Below are 24,744 nucleotides of genomic sequence, written 5' to 3'. Positions count from 1 at the left end.
TTTTGATTTGTGCCATGGGGCGTCGGATCACAGCATAGTGCTCGTATTTAGCAAGTTACTTCTGAAATAAGTAAGTAGTAGATGCATTGTTGGTTGTATTACAGATATAACTTGTGTGGCACTATCAAGGAAATGTCACTACAGCCCCAGAGGACTAAAGGGCTCAGAGAGATAACTGATAGTGAATTTAACACCTCTCAGACAGGATCGAGGTTGAGAATCTGGAACGCACGTGATAATCTAAGCCAGTGTGGAACATGAACTGCTGCCATCACACTGCATGCAAATCAGGCACAACTGAGCCAAGAAAAGCCAACAATTATAGTTGGGCCCTAAATACGCAAATGAAAAATGTAAACTGTCTTTCACTAACCAAAAACAACTGGAATGATCTCTTTACAAATATCAGGAAGAGTTTCATCCGCTTTTAATCGCAGCAATACCTTTATAATATTCAAACGTCAGCGAAGAGTCACCATTATTTCCGTGTTAAAGCTTTCTCCTCAACACATTTGATGTTAACTAGTTTCCTTTTGGCAAATTTGCCAGCATTCACATAATGCTATTGTCTTAAGCCAATGTCTCTCTCTCTCTCTCCCCCTCCCTCTCTGAGATCCTTATAATAAGCAGAAAACTCAGCCCACTTGTTAATTGCAATAGTAATTGTCAGAGAAGGCTAAAGGGGCCTAATGACCTACTCCTGCTTCTTGTAGATATAATCATGTTGGTCAGTGCTTAACCTAGCTACTTTACTTAGAATTATGACTTTTTGTAATGATTCTGGTCAACTGCAAACCTGAAGCACACAGCATTATAAAATTCCTTGGCCTTACTTTGAGCCTCAATGATTAAAACAAGCCATGCTACATTGCCCGTAGTGTTAAGTGAAGGGGTAAAATGTAGGGGAATGGGTATGGGTAGGTAGCGCTTTGGCAGGTCGGTATGGACTTGTTGGGACGAAGGGCCTGTTTCCACACTGTAAGCAATCTAATCTAATCTAAAAATTCCATTCCACATGCTGTGCATGTGCATTCACTGATGGGCAGCAATAATTTAATGACTCAACAATTAAATCATTTAGAATCATAGAATCTCTACAGTGTGGAAGCAAGCCTTTGGCCCATATCTTCAACAGCCTTGTAAGATGATTTTTTCTCAGATAGTTCCTTTGCGACTGGAACTTTCTTCTCCCCTAGCCCTGATTGCTTGGAGACTGCTCATAACAGCAAGTCTTCTCTCTGAATGGGCCTGCTCATGATCCTCTGTCTCTTGCTGTTTTGCTGGTGAGAAAAATCCTCAAATCAGCAATCTCCTAAGCAATTATCTCCTTGTGGCAGGCATTTTTGTTAAACGTCACGAAATTCCATGCAAACGCTGATTCGAACTCAATGTTAAAAATGACTGACATTCAAAGAAAAGTCTGATTTTCACACACTTAAATCTATTTTTCCTTTAAAACACAAGATCTCAAATAATAAAATGAACATTGATAGCACAAGGTTTTTGAAATAACACATGATAACAAAAGCTCCTTAAGGTGATGATGGAGATTGATCCTACTGAAGAAACTCTATTTCTCACAGGAAGCATCAACCCAGTAATAAACCAAGTAACCTTCAAACCAGTAATCCAGGGCAGCATGGTAACTCAGTGGTTATCACTGCACCAGCGACCCAAGTTCAATTTCACCCTCAGGCAATTGTCTGTGTGGAGTTTGCACATTCTCTCCATATCTGTTCACTTTCCTCTGGGTGCTCCAAAGAAATGCAGGTTAGGTGGCTTGCCCATGCTAAATTGCCCATAGTGTTTAGGTGGATTAACCATGGGAAATGCAAGGTTACAGGGTTAGGGAGGGCCGTGGGTCTGGGTGGGATGCTCTTTGGAGGATCGGCGTGAACTCGATGGGCCAAAGGCTTGCTTCCACACTGTAGATTCTATAATTCTAAATGGTTGCTGCATCATTAAATGATGCTGCTGGACAGTGGATGCATATGCACCGTGTGTAGTAGCTAATTTGAAGATAGTATGCTAATCAATGAGGCCCAAAGTAAGGCTAAGGAATTTGATAATGCTACAAGCTTCAGGTTTGCAGCTGACCAGAATCATTTCAAAAAGTCATAATTCTATGTAACCTAGCTGGGGTAAACAATTACTAACATGAGTATATCTACAAGAAGCAGGGGTAGGCCATTATAGACCCTATTAGCCTTCTGTGATGATTGATATAATGGTGGCTGATCTGATTGCAATCTTAAATCCACATTTCTGCTTACCCATGATAACATTTAATTCTCAATCCACTTTAATGCCTTAAAAATATGCAAAGACTCTGTTTCCATCACCTCTTCAGGAACAGAGTTCCAAAACTCTCTACCTTGAGAAGAAGCTTCTTCTCCTCTTATTTACAACAGTAACTCCGAATTCTCCAATAAGAGGTCTGCAGTATTATTGTTTTTGACTGTATTGTATCTGACTAACATCCATTCAACAGAACAGTCAACCTGATCTTACCTTCATTATTGTGTGGAGATTCTCCTTTGATATAGTTAATGTGAATTTGCAATATCGGTGACAACATTCCAAGTTTCGGCACCAAAAGCGTCTGCCATGAACTTCCGCTTGGGAATCATTTTACGGATTTTTGTATCATGGTAATTAAGTTGAATTCCTTTCACTATTGCAATTTTAGTCACGTCAGGAAAGTCATCAACGCCATGTATAGCACAGTCAGTGAATCACTGTCTATAAAACAAAAAAGGAAAGAGGCAGATTATCAACCATACACACACTGACCACAACCAAAGGCATACCCAGAGTGACAATCTCCAATAATCCACCACATCCTTGCACTCTCAGAATTCTGTCTGGTATGAGAAGCAAATCATATAAAATTGGGTCAGAATTAGAAGACTTCAGTCTCTCAGTTCGAGGAGTAAATGTGGAAACATAGACTGAAAGAAACCCAATATATGTAGATGTGGGGTAGATATTAGGTCCCAAATATAACAATTACTTCACTCTCTAACTTGGAAACATAATATGGGGCATTCTGGATCCATGACTAATCCAGAACAGCAATGAGGTAAAGCCAACTTGAGGAAACTTTTGGAGAGAGACAATGAAGAGACCCTTCTGACCAGAAAACATTTGGAGTTAGGAATTCAGGACAACCCAAGGGCAGGTCTGTGGTTTATCACCATAATCAGGAAGGGAATGGTGTCAGTGAATCTGGATTGCTGGATTTACACTATCCTTTAGAGCTTTTTAATTTCTTCATGTATAGGCAGTCAGATGCTGATGGTGTGAGATAATCTGTTCTATTCAACAGTGAGGGCATCACTTCTGAACCTGGGATGGGTTCAACACAGATTATCCGCAGCCATTTGGCTTCTCTCATTTCATATTGTTACAGACCAGAGCAGACCCCCTCAAAGATTAAGACTCTTATTTTAAAAGGTAGATGTGAAGCATGTGCTCCAGTTGCAACTGTTCAAACTACTCAACATTAAGCAAAACACAATTTATTCACACTCTACAGTTAAAATACAAACAAAAGAAAGAAGAATTTAGAATAACTTAACTATTGGAAAACTTAATTGAATAATAGATACACTGACCATTACTAATTGACTATTGCATTATAGTAACATGCCATAAACACACCTCTTGACAAAAATGCAAATTCAGACGCAGATTCTTACATGCAGTTTTCCAATCCTGGAAGAAAAAACATCAAGAAAAATTTCAGTGGAAGTAGCAACTAGCAATCATTCATTGAAGCTTACAATTTTTCTGAGACCCCAGACAGCTTTTGACTGCTGAACAAAAATCAAAGCCCAGAAATTCTGATCTGAGAGAATTAGCCACACCTACTCAGACTGTTAAAAGAAAACCAAGGTTTCACAAGTTGTTTAGTCCAGTGGTTCTGCTAGACTGCCTTTACAACCACTCTTCAAAACAAAAAGGACAAAATAACTTTTAAAGTGTTATCATAGGAAGACTAAAATTGTCCATTTGAACCATTCTCTGTTTGCTTGGAGCTTCTCTGTTCTCAGGGTTTCTATATCCTGCTGTCAGGACACCTGGACACAAAGCCCATCGGAGTCTTCGATAAAAAATAGGAAAAGGAGTAGACTATTTGACCCCATAAGTTGCTCTGCCATTCGGCCGATCTAGCATTCGTCATTCCCACTTTCTTGCCATTTCCCTCAATTCTTGATTCTATCTATCACAGTCTTCAATACAAAACTCTATTCCTCCCTCATATCTCCCTGTGGCAAGGAGCTCTAGAGACTTTCTATACTCAGAAGAAATGCCTTCTCAACTCAATCTTAAATTGTAACCCCTTTATCCTGAGACAAAGATCCTTAAACAGCACCTTCCAAATCTCCGACTATTTCCATCCAGAAAGACCAGGGTAGCGTACATATGAACAAAACCATCTGCAAGTTCCCCTCAGTACACTCACCATCCTAACTTGAAAATATGTCCTCATTCATTCACTATTGCTGGATCAAAATTCCGGATTTCCGTCTCTAACAGCATTGTGTTTACCCACTGAAGTAGAAGAAGGCAGCTCACCACTGCCTTCTCAAGAGCAACTAGGGATGGACAATAAATGCTGACTAGTCAACGACTCTCACATCCCATGGGAGAATAAAAAACAACTACATCCTCTGGTCCTAGACTCGGCCATGAGGGGAAACATCCTCTCAGCATTTACCTTGTCAAGCCAGGTTGTGTTGCCTTCAAAGTGTAAAAACAAATCAATTTGGCTCTGATCAAACTTCCCAATTTCAAACTCTCACCAAAAGATCTGTTTCTAATGGATAGAGTGCGTGCACGTGGTTGGGTGACCCCAGTAGAGAGGGAGGAATTGGAAGGCTATTTTTGTACTTACCGGCAGAGACCCAGGAAAAACAAGGAGATGAAAAGGATCAGCAACATTCTTGAAATCCACTCTCCCTATTCCAAACTAGGACTGGGGAATTAAAATTCTGAGCGATAGGAAAACAACAGTTAACCAGAAAGAAAAGAAAATGAACAATCATTCTACTGGATTCTACTATAACAAAGCTTGAACTTTTCAACCAGAGGGTAAATGATTGGTTTGTCTCAGAAACAAAAATAAAATTAAAAATGGTAAACAGCATTCTATCATCAGTTACCAGGAAGTTCAAAGCCAGACAGTTTTTGAGCTTCTGAGATGAACACAGAGCGCTCGAGAAACTCAGTACAGCTGGCTGATCTGCGCGGAAAGAGTTAACATCTCGAGTCCAAAATGATTCTGTCATAAGTGGGCCGGCTGAGAAAAAGTGAAAGTACATTTAGCTGCAGGTCGACTGATGCCTTGTGGCTCGCAGGGAACGAATGGCTGTCTGAGTGCCCTTTAAACATAGAGCCAAGACTTGTAATTCCGGAATGTACTACGCAGATGCAAGACAGCTTGTCTGCACGCCCGCCCCAACACCGTCAGATTCGCCAACCCACTTAGTGGTCCTATTCCTCCTCCAGAACTGCTATGCTGACTCTGGCCAGACTGAGGCTCCACTACGACACATTACAGTCAGACACCACCACTAACATTGATCCCCCAGAGAAGCTCACTAAGCAGAGGGAAATGATGCCGAAAATTGCTCGGGTATACCCCACACACACACACACAAAGCAACTCAAGAGAGATCCAAAACACACAAAAACAGAAATTGCTGGAGAAACTCAGCATGGCTGTGGAGCGAAAACACAGTTAACATTTTGAGTGACCCTTCCTCAGAACTGACAACATCGAGGAAAAGGTGGTATTCATGCTGGGGGAGATGGGAGGGACAAATGGAGTGACTGAGTAGGTGCCTGGAGAGAGATATTGAAGAGCAGGCAGACAAAGTGATTGTTGTGAATAAACCAGGGTGCAATCAAACCAGGGAAGAGGAGATGCTAGACAAATGATAATCGGGGTTCGAGTGGGTGAAAATCGCTCTGCTATGCTGAAAACAAACTGAAACTGGAACAAGACAAATCTGATTTGACCAACTATCTTCCAGCCGTTCTACTTTCACTTTCAGCAAAGTAACAAAAGGTATCATCAATAATGCTCTTGAAGAATATTTACACAGCAATAACTTGCTCACTGATGCTTATTTTTGAATTCAGCCAAGGTTACTAATCTCAATGCTGTCTTCGACTCAAGAGAGACAAAATCTGGTGTGGTGTGAAAACCCCTAGGGCTTGTGTGAAGATTGATTAAATGCCCTTTCATAAACAGAGCAGGCGACTACCTCAGCATGAATGCCAAGTGTCAGAGTTAGGGTGAACAAGTGAACCCTTTCTTGTGTACCGATAAGGTACCATCCCTGCAGAGTGAGCATACTAGTGTCTGCAAGTGGGACGAGTGATTAAATTCCTTGCCATGTACAGAACAGGGAAGGGGTAATCCCCAGTGTGGCTGAGTTGATGAAATCCCCCCTGGATTGATAATCCAATCCTTTTCTACTAACCCACATTTCCAGTGATTCTCCATTGTGTGAGCATTAGAACCAGAGACGTACAGCATGGAAACAGACCCGTTTGTCCAACCCAACCATACCAACCAGATTTCTTAAATTAATCTAGTCCCATTTACCAGCATTTTGCCTATATCCCTCTAAATCCTTCCTGTTCATATAACCATCCAGAAATCTATTAAACATTGTAATTGTCCCAGCCTCTTCCACTTCCTCTAGCAGTTCATTCCATACAAGTGCCACCATGTGCATGAAAACATTTCCCCTTAGGTCCCTTTTGTGTCTTCCCCCTCTCACCTTAAACCTATGCTGTTTAGATTTGGACTCCCTTACCCTGGGGAAAAGTCCTTGGCTATTCACCTTCTCCATACCCCTTGTGATTTTACGAACCTCCAACGTTGCAGGGAAAATTGCCCCAGGCTATTCAGCCTCTCCTTATAGCTCAAACCCTCCAATCCTGGTAACAAATTTGTAAATCTTTTCTGTAAATCTTTCAAGTTTCACAATATCCCTGCTGTAGCAGGGAGACCAGAACTGTATGCAGTATTCCAATAGTGGCCTAACCAATGTGCTATACAGCCACAACAAGACTTTCTAACTTCTATACTCAATGCACTGACCAATAAAGGCAACAGATCAAACACCTTCTTCACTATCCTATCTACTTGGGACTCTGCTATACACCTGCACTCCAAGGTCTCTTTGTTCAACAACACTAAGTACATACGTCCTGCTCTGATTTGAGTTTGTAAAATGCAGCAGCTCACATTTATTTAAATTAAACTCCATCTGCCACACTTCAGCTCATCGGGATCTTGATCAGATGGGCCATTGTACTCGGAGGTAAACTTCTTCATTGTCTACTACACCTCCAACTTTGGTATCATCTACAAACTTACTAACCATGTTCAGATCCAAATAACTTAGACAAATGACAAAAAGCAGTGTGCTCAGCACTGATCTTTATAGCACACTGCTGATCACAGACATCCAATCTGAAAGGCAACCCTCTACCACCACCATCTGTATTCTACCTTCAAGCCAGTTCTATACCCTAATGGGTAGTCCTCCTATGTTATATAACCTTACTAACCAGTCTACCATGAGGAACTGTGTTGAATGTCTTATTCATGTCCATACCATTCAGTCTTCTTTGTTACTTTTACAAAACAACATAATCAAATTAGTGAGACACAATTTCCTATGCACAAAGCCATGTTGACTATCCCTAATCAGTCCTTGCCTTTCCAAATACATATAAATCCTGTTCCTTAGCATTCCCTCCAACAACTTGCCCAGCACTGATGTCAAGCTCACCAGTCTATAGTTTTCCTGACCACCTTTCTTCATATTTCTCGTAATATTGAGGTCAGGAAATGAGTAATCCTAGCTGAATCCAAACTGAATGTTGGTGAGAAGGTTATTGTCAAGCAAGTGCTGTGAGATAGCACAGTTGATGACCCTTTTCATCACTTTATTGATGATTGAAGGTAAAGGATCAGTGGAATTCTGGCTAGCAAGTGCTTTGTGTCTCCAGAACACAACAGTGCTTCTCCAGATATGGTTAGACAGATGAGAACGGAACAAAACGAGTACAATTGAATCCAGCTGCAGAGTAGCAGAACGATTTTGGAGGAAGATTCTGCGATCAAGTTCACTAAAGCTTGTATTGAGGTCGAGAAAGATGAGAACCCATAGTTAATGGTGAGACAGAACTGTTACAGTACAGAAGGCTTCTCCAGCCCATTGTGTCCACTCTGACTCAAGCCTCAATCTGTTCTAATCACATTTTCCAGCACTTAGGCCATAGCATTCCATGCTATGTTGTTTCAAGTGAATTTAAATACTTATTGAATTTTGTTGAGGGCTCTTGCCTCAATCATTTTTTGTGTTGAGTTTCAGGTACCCAGCGCCATATGGTACAAACCTTGTTTCAAATTTTCTCGAGACTTCCTGTTCCTTATTTTAAAACCGTGCTTCTGATTATTGACGCCTCTATTAATGAGAAAAGTTTCTCCTGATGATCTGATCTATGTCATTCACAATTTTGTACACATCAATCATGTGCCTCCTCAGTCTTCTCTGTTCTAATGTAGTCCTCCTGCATAGCTGAATCACTCCAGTCCAGGAAACATGCCAGTCAATCTCCTCTGCACCTTTCTGAGTGCAAATTACAACCTTCCAAAAGTGTGGCAACAATTACTGCGTACAGCAGTCCAGTTTGGGCCTAAATAATATTATACTGTACACAGCTCCATTGTATAACCACCTTGCTCTTGAATTCAAAGGTTTGATTATTAAAGGCAGATATCCCATGCATCATCTTAACACCCAAGACTAATACCCAGTCCTTCACAATACTAAATTGTTCAAACGTAATTTTCACAGCCACTAACGCAGTCATTAATGGTTTTGTAAAAAGGCCGTTTAATTACTGTAGCAGAGGCCGAAAGCTGAGTACTTCAGACATAATCCAGGGTAAGATGGACACAGATGTGGGAAGTGACAACACATTCAAGCATTTTGGAGAGAACAGGAAGGTTGGAGTCAGATTGTAGTTTTCAGGGGCAGAAGAATTAATGGTTTTTTTGCAGGACAGGAGAGACGACAATGTCAATTTTTGCAGGAAAGGGGACAGATTTAAAAGAGAAAACAGTGATCAAGATGTAAGCTAACACAGGGAAAGAATGTTTTCCAAACAGAATGAGAGAGGAATAGAGATGTACAGCACAGAAACAGACCCTTCGGTCCAACCCATCCATGCCGACCAAATATCCCAACCCAAACTAGTCCCACCTGCCAGCACCCAGTACATATACCTCCAAACCACTCCTATTCATAAACCCATCCAAATGCTTTTTAAATGTTGCAATTGTACTCACCTCCACCACTTCCTCTGGCAGCTCATTCCGTACATGTACCACTCTCTGTATGAATAAGGTGTCCCTGAGGTCTCTTTTATATCTTTCCCCTCTCACCCTAAACCTATGCCATTTAGTTCTGGACTCCCCCACCCCAGGGAAAAGACTTTGTCTATTTATCTTATCCATGCCACTCATTATTTTGTAAACCGCTATAAGGTCACCCCTCAACCTCCGATGCTCCAGGGAAAACAGCCCCAACCCGTTCAGCTTCTCTCTATAGCTCAAATCCTCCAACCTTGCCAAAATCTTTGTAAATCTTTTCTGAACCCTTTCAAGTTTCACAACATCTTTCCAATAGGAAGGAGACCAGAATTGCATGCAATATTCCAACAGTGGCCTAACCAATGTCCTGTACAGCCACAACATGACCTCCCAACTCCTGTACTCAATACTCTGACCAATCTTCACGATCCTATCTACCTGCGACTCCCCTTTCAAGGAGCTATGAGCCTGCACTCCAAAGTCTCTTTGTTCAGCAACACTCCCCAGGACCTTACCATTAAGTGTATAAGTCCTGCTAAGATTTGCTTTCCCAAAATGCAGCACCTTGCACTTATCTGAGTTAAACTCCATCTGCCACTTCTCACCCCAATGGCCCATCTGATCAAGATCCTGTTTTAATCTGAGGTAACCTTCTTCGCTATCCACTACACCTCCAATTTTGGTGTCATCTGCAAGCTTACTAATTATGCCTCTTATGCTCACATCCAAACCATTTATGTAAATGATGAAAAGTAGTGGACCCTGCACCAATCCTTCTGGCACTCCATTGGTCACAGGCCTCCAGTCTGAAAAACAACCCTCCACCACCACCCACTGTCTTCAACCTTTGAGCCAGTTCTGTATCCAAATGGTTAGTTTTCCCTGTATTCCATGAGATCTAACCTTGCCAACCAGTCTCTTATGGGAACCTTGTCGAACACCTTAGTGAAGTCCAAATAGATCATACCTACCACGCTGCCATCATCAATCCTCTTTGTTACTTCTTCAACAAATTCACTCAAGTTTGTGAGACATGATTTCCCGTGCACAAAGCCACGTCGACTATCCCTAATCAGCCCTTGCCTTTCCAAATACATGTACATCCTGTCCCTCAGGATTCCCTCCAACAACTTGCCCACCACCGACATCAAGCTCACTGGTCTATAGTTCCCTGGCTTCTCCTTACCACTCTTCTTAAACAGTGGCACCACCTTAGCCAACCTCCAGTCTTCTAGCACCTATCGATGATACAAATATTTCAGTAAGAGGCCCAGCAATCACTTCCCTCATTTCCCACAGAGTTCTAGGGTACACCTGATCAGGTCCTGGAGATTTATCCACGTTTATGCATTTCAAGGCATTCAGCACTGCCTCCTCTGTAATCTGGATATTTAGCAAGATGTCACCATCTATTTCCCAACATTCTAAATCTTCCATGTCCTTTTCCACAGTAAATAATGATGCAAAATACTTGTTTAGTATCTCCCCCATCTCCTTTGGCTCCACACAAAGGCTGCCTTGCTAATGTTTGAGGGGCCCTATTCTCTCCCTAGTTATCCTTTTGTCCTTAATGTATTTGTAAAAACCCTTTGGATTCTCCTTAACTCTATTTGCCAAAGCTATCTCATGTCCCCTTTTTGCCCTCCTGATTTCCCTCTTAAGTATACACCTATTGACTTTATACTCTTCTAAGGATTCACTCGATCTATCTGGTCTATACCTGACATATGCTACCTTCTTTTTCTTAACCAAACCCTCAATTTCTCTCGTCATCCAACATTCCCCACACCTACAGCCTTTCCTTTCACCCTAACAGGAATATACTTTCTTTGGACTCTTGTTACCTCATTTCTGAAGGCTTCCCATTTTCCAGGCATCCCTTTACATGAGAACATTTACCCTCAATTAGTTTTTGAAAGTTCTTGCCTAATACCATCAAAATTGGCCTTTCTCCAATTCAGAACTTCAACTTTTAGATCTGGTCTATCCATTTCCATTACAAATTTAAAACTAATCGAATTATGGTCACTGGCCCCAAAGTGCTCCCCACTGACCCCTCAGTCACCTGCCCTGCCGTATTTCCCAAGAGTAGGTCAAGTTTTGCAACTTCTCAAGTCAGTATATCCACATACTGAATCAGAATTTTGTCTTTTCCACACTTAATTTCCTCTCCATCTAAACCCTTAACACTATGGCAGCCCCAGACTAAGCTTGGAAAGTTAAAATCCCTGACCATAACCACCCTATTATTCTTACAGATAACTGAGATAAATTCTCCATAAGGCCATAGGACCGAGGAGTGGAAGTAAGGCCATTCGGCCCATCGAGTCCACTCCGCCATTCAATCATGGCTGCTGGACATTTCAACTCCACTTACCCTTATTCTCCCCGCAGCCCTTAATTCCTTGTGACATCAAGAATTTATCAATCTCTGTCTTGAAGACATTGAGCGTCCCAGCCTCCACTGCACTCCGCGACAATGAATTCAACAGGCTCACCACTCTCTGGCTGAAGAAATGTCTCCGCATTTCTGTTCTGAATTTACCCCCTCTAATTGTAAGGCTGTGTCCACGGGTCCTTGTTTCCGTTAGGCGAGGAGACTATTTCCGAGCGTCCACCCTTTCCACGCCATGTATTATCTTGTAAGTTTCTATTAGATCTCCCCTCAATCTTCTAAACTCCAATGAATACAATCACAGGATCCTCAGCCATTCCTCGTATGTTAGACCTACTATTCCAGGGATTATCCTTGTGAATCTCCGCTGGACACACTCCAGTGCCAGTATATCCTTCCTGAGGTGTGGGGACCAATACTCCAAATGGGGCCTAACCAGAGCTTTATAAAGTCTCAGTAGCAGAACGGTGCTTTTATATTCCAACCCTCTTGAGATAAACGACAACATTGCATTTGCTTTCTTAATCACGGATTCAACCTGCATGTTTACCTGAGAGAATCCTCAACTAGCACTCCCAGATCCCTTTGTACTTTGGCTTTATGAATTTTCTCACCGTTTCGAAAGTAGTACATGCTTGTATTCTTTTTTCCAAAGTGCAAGACCTCGCATTTGCTCACATTGAATTCCATCAGCCATTTCCTGGACCACTCTCCCAAACTATCTAGATCCTTCTGCAACCTCCCCACTTCCTCAGTACTACCTGCCTGTCCACCTAACTTTGTATCATCGGCAAACTTCACTAGAATGCCCCCAGTCCCTTCATCCAGATCATTAATATATAACGTGAAAAGCTGCGGCCCCAACACTGAACCCTGCAAGACACCGCTTGTCACCGGCTGCCATTCCAAAAAAGAACCTTTTATCCCAACTCTCTGCTTTCTGTCAGACAGCCAATCCTCAATCCATACCAGTAGCTCACCTCGAACACCATGGGCCCTCACCTTGTTCAGCAGCCTCCCATATGGCACCTTATCAAAGGCCTTTTGGAAGTCTAGATAGACCACATCCACTGGGTTTCCTGGTCTAACCTATTGTCACCTCTTCAAAGAATTCTAACAGGTTTGTCAGGCACGACCTCCCCTTACCAAATCCATGTTGACTTGTTTTAATCCGACCTTGCTCTTCCAAGCATTTAGAAACCTCATCCTTAAAGATGGATTCTAGAATTTTACGAACAACCGAGGTTAGGCTAATTGGCCTATAATTTTCCATCTTTTGTCTTGATCCTTTCTTGAACAAGGGGGATACAACAGCAATCTTCCAATCATTCGGGACTTTTGCTGACTCCAGTGACTTTTGAAAGATCTCAACCAACGCCTCCGCTATTTCCTCAGCCTCCTCCCTCCGAACTCTAGGATGTAGCCCATCGGGGCCAGGAGATTTATCAATTTTAAGACCTTTTAGCTTTTCTAACACTTTCTCTTTTGTAATGGCAACCATACTCAACTCAGCCCCCTGACTCCCTTTAATTGTTGGGATATTACTCATGTCTTCCACTGTGAAGACTGACACCAAGTACTTGTTAAGTTCTCCAGCTATTTCCTTATCTCCCATCACTAGGCTTCCAGCATTAGTTTGAAGTGGCCCAATGTCTACTTTTGTCTGTCGTTTGTTTCTTATGGATTGAAAGAAACTTTTACTATTTCTAATATTACTGGCTAGCCGACCTTCATATTTGATCCTCTCCTTCCTTATTTCTCTCTTTGTTATCCTCTGTTTGTTTTAATAGCCTTCCCAATCTTCTGATTTCCCAGTGCTCTTGGCCACTTTATAGGATCTCTCTTTTTCTTTAATACACTTCCTGACTTCCTTTGTCAGCCATGGCTGTCTAATCCCTCCCCGGATAATCTTTCTTTTCTTGGGGATGAGCATCTGTACAGTGTTCTCAATTATACCCACAAACTCCTGCCATTTTTGCTCTATTGTCTTCCCCGCTAGGCTCTGCTTCCAGGCTATTTTCGTCTATCTCCTTACAAATTTGCTTCTCAATTTCCCTTTGACCATTAGGGGGTCTATAATACAATCCCACTAATGTGATCATCCTTTTCTTATTTCTCAGTTCCACCCAAATAACTTCCCTGGATGTATTTCTGGGAATATCCTCCCTCAGTACAGCTGTAATACTATCCCTTATCAAAAACACCACTCCCCCTCCTCTCTTGCCTCCCTTTCTATCTTTCCTGTAGCATTTGTATCATGGAACATTAAGCTGCCAGTCCTGTCCATTCCTGAGCTATATTTCTATAATTGCTATGATATCCCAGTCCCTGACCATGCCCTGAGTTCATCTGCCTTTCCTATTTGGCGCCTTGCATAGAAATAAATACAGTTTAATTTATCAGTCCTATCTTGTTGTCTGCTTTGTCCCTGCCTGCCCTGACTGTTTGACTTGCCTCTGTTCTCAACGGTACCAGTCTCAGATCGGTCTCTTTCCTCACTATCTCCCGGGTTCCCACCCCCCATGGCTTACTAGTTTAAAATCCTCCCGAGCAGCTCCAGCAAGTCTCCCTGCCAGGAGATCAGTCCCCTTCCAATTTAGTTGCAATGTGTCCTTCTTGTACAGGTCAATTCTACTCCAATCCAGATATTACTACTCTTGAGGACCTCCTTTTAAAATTCCTGCCTAACTCTCTGTTATCTTCCTTCAGAATCACAATCTTTTCCCTTCCTAAGTCGTTGGTGGCAATAAGAACTATCAAGGAAGCTGGAGGTGGGTCTCATAGGTTAGATGTGCTGGGAGAGAGCATGAGTGGAGACATGTTCTAGAAGTATTCCAACAGTACAGTTCAAGAACACAAGCCAGTATAAATTTCCAGCACTACCGACTGCAATAACACAAAATCCAGGACTAAATTCAATAGCCACAGAAGCAGGCTATTGGCCCATCGAGTCCACACTGACCCTCCAAATAGCATCCACCCAGACCTACCCCCTGGTCTATCCCTGTAATCCTGCATTTCCCACAGCTAATCCACCTATTCTGCACATTTCTGGACACCATGGCAATTTAGCATGGCTAATCCATCTAGCCTGCTCATCTTTGGACTGTGGGGAAAACCGGAGTATCCAGAGGAAACTCACACAGACATGGGGAGAATGTGCAAACTGCTCAGACAGTCATTCAAGGCTCGGATTGAATTCAGATCCCAGATGCTGTGAGACAGCAGTGCTAATCACTGTACCACCCTAAAATCTGGCAATTCTTTGCTCGCTTACAAATGTTATTTATTTCCCCTTTGAAGATTCCTTGTGTCATTTTCACAATTTACTTTGAGCTATCATTATCCACCACCCGAACAACCCCAAGATGATGAGAATGCTAAAATCAAGGCACAGACAATTTTACATCTAATGTTGAAATGCATTTGAAGTACTTACGGCAAGCTGCGCTGTGAATAAAAAAGGACATCAATGTTCTTGGAGAAGCAGTCACGATCACACAACAGTCAAGTCACAGCCACTGTGTCAGTTCAAAAGGTAGAAATGGGAATAGCTGAAGTAAGGAAAATGAGATATCTTAGAACAGAGCCTAAACATCCCCAAAGACCACCTCTCCCAACCATCAGCTGAATTAACAATAGCCAATTTTCCATCTTTTAAAACTAAACTCCAGATGAAAAGAACTTTGGGAACACATCAGAACTGGGGTAGAACGTAATTTTAAACATGATTACTTATGATTTTCTGATGTGTTGTTTAAAAATAAAATAAATCCAAAGGTAATTTTAAAAAGGGAAACATAAATACCTCAGGAGCAAGCATAACTAGTTTTATGATGGTACAGTGGAAACACAAGTGATTTTTTAAAAAAAAATTGATGACTTAGTGTGGAAACAGGCCCTTTGGCCCAATATGTCCACACCAACATGTAACCCACCCATACCCATTCCCCTACACCTAACACTAGGTGTAATTTAGCACGGCCAATTCACCTAACCTGCACATTTTTGGATTATGGGAGGAAACCAGAGCAAACCCACACAGAGTCGCCTAAGGTGGGAATTGAACCCATGCCCCAAGCACTGTGAGGTAGCAGTGTTAACCAGTGTACCACCGTGCCACCATTTTCTTCACTAGAAGCATTCAAACCAAATAAATGTGCCTACTGCAAAAGCAGCAAAACAGCAGCACCATGGCTCAGTGGTTAGCACTGCTGCCCACAGTGCCAGGGGCACTGGATTCTACCCTCGGGCACTGACTGCGTGGAGTCTGCACGTTCTCCCCCGTGTTTACATGGGTATCCTCCGGGTGCTCTGGTTTCCTCCCACAGTCCAAAGGTTTGCTGGTTAGGTGAATAGGCAATGCGAAATTGCACATAGTGTTCAGGGATGTGTCAGTTAGGCACATTAGTCAGGGGAAATTTAGAGTAATAGGGTAGAGGAATGGGTCTGGGTGGGATACTCTTCAAAAAGTCGGTATGGACTTGTTGGGCTGAAGGGCCTGTTTCCACACTGTAGGGAATCTATGATTCTATGATAAGTATCTGGATTTGACTCTCTGTGCTAGTGTGAAGTTAGAAACAAATATTATGTCCCACAACTGGCAGATCATATAAAACGTGTCCATTTACATCTATGAACAGACAGAGAACTGATCTGATACAAAGCATGTGTCCTTGCAAACTTCAGAGCACAGTGTGCAACATTTGATTTTGCAATTTGATATCCTGCGCTGGACAATCCCAGTTGTGCAGAGACGTTTATGAATGACAAATTTAACGTCAACAGTCATGATAGCAGAGTGGCTCACTCACACACAACTGAATCCATATAAATTCAACAGTCATATAGCATACAAACCAATCCACACCAAACATAGTCTGAAACAAGACTTATCCCATGTGCCTGCTCCTGGCCTATACCTCTCCAAACCTTTCCTATACAGGGACTTATCAAAGTGTCTTTTAACAGTTATAACTGTGCCCACCTCCACCACTTCCTCAGGACGTTCATTCTACATGTGAACCACCCTCGGTGTAAACAATTTGACAATCATGTCTTTCTTAAAATCTCTCTCGTCACCTTTTTTAAATACACATTCAGAAAGCTACTTCAAGTATATTATGGGCCAGATTACCTCCATCTGTATCATCCCCTAAATCAGTGCAATTTTAAGATCCAATACACTGCCCATCTGGCTAGGAGGAAGCAAAAGAGACACAATGGCTAAGCTGTGCTGGCTCACCAGATGCAGTAGAAATTCACAGAAACTCAACAGGATGTTCAACTCATCTGCTGAGTTTCTCCAACATTTTCTGTATTTGGCCCAGAGTTATTTCTTGTCCTTTTTTCTCCTCTTTTCCCCCTGGATCTAACAGTGTGTTACAAAGGGACAGGCTTAAATGGCCTTCTCTTGCTCCTAGTTCCTGTGACTGTGCTGAGAAAGCAAACCAGGTGGTGTGAGAATGGAAATTCATGAAGAACCACACAGGAGGTCCAATGTAACTCACAGTCTGGTTCACTGCTCCTGTCTCCACCTTTTCCCCTAGTTCTGAGATTGAAAGATAGTTGAATAAAAAGAACTGCAAAATCAAATCAGAAACAAAAACAGAAAAAGCCTGAAATCAGAGTTCATGTTGCAGGTCAAGTGTTCTTTCCTCAAAATCCTCCAAAGATGTTTGTCAGCCAAAGGGTCAAGGAATATGAAGCAAATGGAGGAGGATGGCGCTGGATGATTAGCCATGACCCCATTGAATCGTGGAAGGCCAAACTCCTTGGTCTGGACGTCCTTCTGCTTGCAGGGTCAGTGCAGAGTGAATGTGATGAGTGGATTCTTTCTGTACTGCAGGGAATCTACGCCCACTTAAGCCATTGTGACCTCACAATGACTGGATCACCCTCACCGCGCCAGGTCCAGAATTGTAGAATCCCTCGGGAGCAGAAAGAGACCATTCAGCCCATCGAATTTGCACGGAACCTCAGAAGAGCATCCTACCCAGACCTATCCGCTCCCCCAATCCTATCCCATAAACCCACACTTCCCATGTCTAATTCCCCGAGCCTGCACATCCCTGGACATTATCGAGCAACTTACTTTATCGGCCAGTTTACTTTAACCTACGCATATTTGGACTGTGGGAGGAAACAGGGGCATCCGGTGGAAATCCAAGCGGAAACGGAGATAACGAGCAAACGTCTGGGCCTAGTCCGCTCCTGGGTTGCCAGTCCGCACGTCTCTCGAGAGGACTCGCCCACGATCCAGAAAAAGCCGCCAACATTAGCATTCAGTGCCCAGGAGCCTCTCTGCTGGTCACGCATTGCCGCTCAATAACAATGATGTGGAGGTGCCGTTGTTGGACTGGGATGCACAAAGTTAAAAATCACACAACACCAGGTTATCATTCAACAGGACTGACTTTAACCTAGTATTTTGTGATTTTTAGCTTCCAAACAAAGCAGCTTCACAGCGTCTCCACGGTTCACATACGTGTTGATGTAAATAGCGAGTCACGTGCTTGGTGGCTCCCCTCCCCGGGCGAGAGCAAGTTGTCAATCAAAGGAACTGCAATCACTTTGCACTGGCTTTGCAAAGCTCACTTCAAATACGAAGTCTGCAGTATTCAGAAATATAAGCATAAATCACTAAACAAAAGAAAAATCTGACACTTAAAAATCGAAAATGACAAGTAAAGGCAAAAACAGTAAGTACAGCGATTGAATAATAGCAAATTTACAAATTGCTCTTTGTCAACGCTGGTATGCAATGTCTCTAACACCCAAAATATTGGAAAATGGAGCAGCAAGGACAGTGGAGGGCATGATCTTAGGAAAACAGTTAGAGAGTTCATGTATGTTACAGAAATAGAAGTAAGTATCTAGAGAATAAAAGGCACGAAATTTAGGTTTTGTTTCTTTTTTGTCCATTTGCACCAGTATTTAGTTCACCAATGACTTGGAAACCCAAACATCTCTCAGCTCACGGAGAAAATGTATCCCTTTTCCATATGACCCATTCGGAGATGCTAAAATGCATCTCTGGAGCAGGTGGGACTTTAACCCACACCCTATGATAGGGACATAACCATGGTGCCACAAAAGCCTCAGAATTTCAAATGGGGCCTATTTGGACCAGTTGGGAAACAGAGCTTAGATATTTAAATCAACTTGTTCAGATAGATTATGTTCAGATATATTACACCTTGGGAGCAGGTGAGAATGGAATCTTGGACTTCAAACCCAGTGATAGTAGGGCCCTTAAAATTATTTTTAGTAAACTGGCTTGGACATGTTGTAGCATATCTCTGTGGCAGGCAAGACATGAACTTCAACAGCTTCTTCATTTCCCCTTCCCCCACCTCATGCTAGTTTCAAACTTCCAGCTCAGCACTGTCTGCTTGACTTGTCCGGACTTGTCCGACCTGCCTATCTCCTTTTCCACCTATCCACTCCAGCCTCTCCTCCTTGACCTATCACCTTCATCTCCTCCCCCACTCACCCATTGTACTCTATGCTACTCTCTCCCCACCCCCACCCTCCTCTAGCTTATCTCTCCACGCTTCAGACTCACTGCCTTTATTCCTGATGAAGGGCTTTTGCCCGAAACGTCGATTTCGCTGCTCGTTGGATGCTGCCTGAAGTGCTGTGCTCTTCCAGCACCACTAATCCAGTACTTTCTCTGGATCTGTCCAATTCAACCATCAGCTCTTTGTCAAGAGTCATAGATTTTACTGTCAATGGAGAGGCCTTTCAGCCCATTGTCTCCATGTCAGGTATCAAACATACGTCTAATCCCATTATCCAACCCGTAACCCCTAGCCCTGTATACAAAGTTGTTTGAAATGTTCATCTCATTAGTTCTTGGGGGCTTTATATATTCCTCCCTCTACTGCCATTTTACTTAGTGAATTCCAGATTTCCACAACACTGAGTGAAAATATATTTCCTCAAAAAAATGAAATCTCCTCGTCCTTACCTTCAAATTGCACTCCATATTGACCCCCACTATTAAAGAGAAAAATTTCTCCCAGTCTATCCTGTCTAGATCCTTCAGGACTTTGAATAGCTCAATCAGATACACCCTCAGCTTTCTCTGCTCTGCGTAAAGCTACCCTAGATGATCTAGTCTCTTCAGTGCTGAATCACTCCAACCTAGACAACATCCCCTCAAAGCTCCTCTTCACTCTTCCCAGTGTAATCACATCCTTCCTAAAGCATGGTGACCAGAATTGCACACAGCACTCCAGTTTTAGCCTAAATAACATTTTATGCAGCTGAACAATAAGCTCCTGACTGTTGCATTCAATGCTTTGACTGATACAGGCAAGTATGCCATCTGCCTTCTTAACCACATTAACCAATATATCTCCCTGTCCTGCTGCCTTCAAGCATCTATGAACATACATACCAAAGTCACTGAAATTCTCTGTATTTCCTGGGGTCCCACTATTCAATAGGTACTTCCTTGCCTTGTTAGTCCTCCCAAAATATATCACCGCATTATTTTCAGATTTCAATTCCATTTGCCATTGTTCAGCCCATGTGAACAACTTGTTTATACAGTGTTGAGTTTCTTCCTGACTATTTAACATTTTATTACAGAAATTGCAGAAGTAATGTGGAAAATTATAAAACAAATATAAATTAATCTTAGAGGGCTGAGACATCTGAACAAGTTCTGTGTAAAATGATTTCTGTATAAGACAAAATGGGTTTCTACTGAACTGAGTTGGGACTGGGTTTCTCACAGGGCAGGTGCTGTACTGTTGAGAGAGCTTTAAATTAACTCAGTGGGTTTGTGGGATTCAAAAAAAAATTAAAGAGGAATATCAAGGTGCAGTAGTACAGCGAGTAGGTGATGTCTTCATGGTATTATCACTAAACATTTAATCTGGAGACCCAGGTAATGTTCCAGAGACCTGGCTTCACATCCAATTATGGAAGATAGTGGAATTTGAATTAGATTAAAAATATATAATTTACAGTTCAATGATGACTGCTGGTGATTTTGGCAGAGAAATAAAAGTTTCGTCTTCTCTGGCCAATGTGTTACTGTTATCTGCTCTCAGTTCTACTTACCACTAGAAAGGAAAATAAGGAATGAAAATAGCCTCCTGGCAAGAGAAACAACTGCAACTCTGGGTCAGGCAATAGTGAAGGAACCAACAAGAGGGAAAAATATATTTGAGTTCATTCTTACCAATTTGTCTGCTACAGATGTAATTGACAACCATGCAGTCCTTGTGGAGATGATGTCCTGCCTTCAAACTTTTTTTGCCTTAAATCATGTTTGTGCGGTAGGACTCCCATACTAAGTGGGAAAGACTTTGAACAGATCTAGCAACTCAAGATTGTGCATCTATGGTGCATTGTGATCATCAGCAGCAGCAGAATCATGCTTCAACGTAATGTACAACCTTGTAGCAGGCATTTGCCAAATGAGCCATTACCATCAAGCCAAGGAATCTACCCTAGTTCAATGAAGAGTGCAGGAGGGCATGCTGGGTGGGCAACATGGAAATTCGAAAAATGAAATGTCAACCTGATTATGCTGCAACACAAGGCTACATGTATGCCAAACAGCATAAGCAGCAAGTAGTAGACAGAGCTAAGTGATCCCACAACCAGTGGATTAGATCTGAGCTCTTTAGTCCCACCACATCTAGTTGTGAATGGTGGTGGACAATTAGCAACTCACTGGAGGAAGAGGCTCACAAAAATCCCATCCTCAGTAGTGCAGAAACCCAGCACTTCTGTGTAAACGATTAGGCTGAAGCATGTGCAACCATCTTCCTCTGAAATTGTCAAGTGGATGATCCATCTTGGCCTCCTCCAAAGTCTTCAGTTTAACAGATGCCAGTTTTAAGGCAATTCAATGTGATATCAAGAAACAAATGGGGTACTGAATACTAGGTAAAAACAATGACTGCAGATGCTGGAAACCAGATTGTGGAGTAGAGTGGTGCTGGAAAAGCACAGCAGTTCAGGCAGCATCCAAGGAGCAGTAACGTTGATTTTATTGCTCCTCGGGTACTGGATACTGCAAAGTCTGTGGCACCTATTCACCATTAGTACTGAAAAATTGTGCTACAGTCTTTGCCACATCCCTGTCTAAACTGTTCCAATACAGCTACAACACTGGCGTCTAATGACACATGTGAAATTGCTCACGTGTGCCCTGTACACAAAACATTGGTCAAATCCAATAGCATCAATTACCACACCATCAGTCTACCCTTAGTCATCAGTAAATTGATGGAAGTTGTCATAAACAGTGCTTTCAAGCAGCATCTGCTCAGCAATAATTGGTTCAGTGACACCCAGTTTTAAATCTGCCAGGGCCACTCAACTCCTGACCTATTTATAGCCTTGCTTCAAACGTGGACAAGAAAGCATAATTTCAGAAGTGAGCTGATAGTGACAGCCTTGACATCAAGGTCACAGTTGACCGAGTGTGACATCATGGAGCCCAAGCAAAAGAGGAGTCAATGGGAACCAGCAGAAAACTCTGTACTTGTTGGAGTCGTACCGACCACATGGAAGGGTTGAACATTTTGGAGGTCAGTCGCGTCAGCTTCAGAGCATCCCTCTAGGTATTCTTTAAGAGAGTGGCCAAGGACCAATCCTGTTTTACTCCTTCATCAATGACCCTCCTTCCATCACAGGGTTAGAAGTGAAGATGTTCACTGATGATCGCACAATGTTCAGCATCATTCAGAACTCCTCAGATATTGAAGTAGTTTACATCCACATATGGCATAACCTGGATAGTAGCCAGATTTTGGCTGGTAAGTGGTAAACAACATTCATGCTGCAAATGCCAGGCAATAACAATGTCCAATTAGAGACAATCTAACTAATGCTTCTCAACATACAATTATGTTGCCATCACTGAATCCCACATTACCAGCATCCTGGGAGGTTATCATTGACCAGAAACTGAATGGGACTAGCCATATAAATTTGTTGGCTACAAAAGCCAAACTTGAGGCTTGTAAATGAGACAATAGACAATAGACAATAGACAATAGATGCAGGAGTAGGCCATTCAGCCCTTTGAGCCTGCACCGCCATTCAATATGATCATGGCTGATCATTCCCAATCAGTATCCTGTTCCAGCCTTATCTCCATAACCCTTGACTCCACTATCTTTAAGAGCTCTATCCAATTCTTTCTTAAATGAATCCAGAGACTGGGCCTCCACTGACCTCTGGGGCACAGCATTCCACACAGCCACCACTCTCTGGGTGAAGTAGTTTCTCCTCATCTCTGTCCTAAATGGTCTACCCCGTATTTTTAAGTTGTGTCCTCTGGTTCGGCACTCCCCCATCAGCGGAAATATGTTCCCTCCTGCCAGAGTGTCCAATCCTTTCATAATCCTATACGTTTCAATCAGATCCCCTCTCAGTCTTCTAAACTCAAGGGTATACAAGCCCAGTCGCTTCAGTCTTTCCGTGTAAGGCAATCCTGCCATTCCAGGAATTGACCTCGTGAACCTACGCTGCACTCCCTCAATAGCCAGAATGTCTTTCCTCAAATTTGGAGACCAGAACTGTTCACAGTACTCCTGGTGTGGTCTCACCAGGGCCCTGTACAGCTGCAGAAGCACCTCTTTGCTTCTATACTCAATTCCTCTTGTTATGAAGGCCAGCATGCTATTAGCCTTCTTCACGACCTGCTGTACCTGCATGCTGTACCTGTATTGCTGCACATAACTCACTGCCTGATTCCCCAAAGCCTGTCCACCATTTTCAAGTGACAAGTATGATAGAACACTCCCCGCGAGCCAGGATGGGTGCAGTTCCAACCACTTACAAGAAGCTTGACACCAGCCCACTTGATTGCCACCACATCCACAAAAAAATCCATTCTTTCCACCACCATCTATAAAAATGTATTTCAGAAGTTCACCAAAGATCCTTAACTTCTTCTTTATCCACAGCCAATACCCTATAGAAGGACAAGGGCAGCAGCTACATGGGGAATACCACCACTTGCAAGTTCTCCTCCAAGCCTATCAGCACCCTGACTTAAAAATGAATCACCGTTCAGTATTGGTGGGTAAAAATCCTGAAATTTCTTCCCTCGTGGCAACGTATGTCCCCTTCCAACACATGGACTGCTACAGTCTGTCTGTGTGGAGTTTGCACATTCTCCCCGTGTCTGCGTGGGTTTCCTCCGGGTGCTCCGGTTTCCTCCCACAGACCAAAGATGTGCAGGTCAGGTGAATTGGCCGTGCTAAATTGCCCGTAGTGGTAGGTGCATTAGTCAGAGGGAAATGGGTCCGGGTGGGTTACTCTTCGGAGGGTCGATGTGGACTTGGTGGGCCGAAGGGCCTATTTCCACACTGTAGCGAATCTAATGTAATTTCAGTCAGCTCACAATCGCCTCCTGAAGGGAAACTAAGAACAGGCAATTAATAGTGGCTTAGCCAGTGACACTCCGAGGTTCATCAGTGAATTTTTTTTGTAAAAAGTGTCTGAAGTCAGAGTAGAGGACAGAGTCATTAAGTTTAAATTCGGATCATGAACTATATTTGGCTCAATACCGATGGTCCATCGTCTAATGGTCTTAGTTGCAGTGGTTTGAAACACCCCGTAGCTTGACAGGCGATTTCAGAGGACATATAAAATATCAAGCACAGTTCTGTATGGCTGAATTCACCATGATTCACGTCAGATAATGACGGCAAATTTCCTGTCCCAAACAAAATTAGTGAAATGTCGTGATGACAATTATGTTTTTTTTCAAAAAAGAACTTCGAATGAAGCCAAATGCAGCTTTCAAACACAGACGAACCGAAATAGATTTGTAGCAAGCAAAGACATGAAAAAAATGTAATATCCAGCGCATGGAAATAAAACAATTAAAACATGACAAATTCGATACATTGCGATACAATGACCTCACTGTAAATAGCATTGAGACAACGAAAGCATGCATCAG

The 24,744-nt window shown here is 42.6% G+C and overlaps 1 long non-coding RNA gene across 7 annotated transcripts in view; it reads right to left on the bottom strand.

Annotated features, from left to right (window-relative positions):
* LOC140455437 (uncharacterized) overlaps positions 1-18,300 on the bottom strand; it is a 67,750-nt gene extending 49,450 nt beyond the window's left edge. For 5 of the 7 annotated variants that reach the window (XR_011952839.1, XR_011952841.1, XR_011952840.1 and 2 more), the window contains exons 1-5: positions 17,896-18,300; positions 15,241-15,355; positions 4,901-4,997; positions 3,664-3,717; positions 2,512-2,742 (exon numbers count right to left, since the gene is read on the bottom strand). This is a non-coding gene — a long non-coding RNA (uncharacterized lncRNA). Of the gene's footprint in view, positions 1-2,511; positions 2,743-3,663; positions 3,718-4,900; positions 4,998-15,240; positions 15,356-17,311; positions 17,732-17,895 lie in introns of all 7 variants that reach the window. The other 2 variants (XR_011952843.1, XR_011952842.1) reach the window with 2 other exon arrangements.
* Between the last annotated feature and the right edge of the window lie 6,444 nt (positions 18,301-24,744).

The sequence above is a fragment of the Chiloscyllium punctatum genome, chromosome 30, assembly GCF_047496795.1.
Source record: "Chiloscyllium punctatum isolate Juve2018m chromosome 30, sChiPun1.3, whole genome shotgun sequence".
NCBI lineage: Eukaryota > Metazoa > Chordata > Chondrichthyes > Orectolobiformes > Hemiscylliidae > Chiloscyllium > Chiloscyllium punctatum.
The sequence above is the reverse complement of the archived record's forward strand: the minus strand, read 5'-3'. Positions and strand labels throughout refer to the sequence as shown.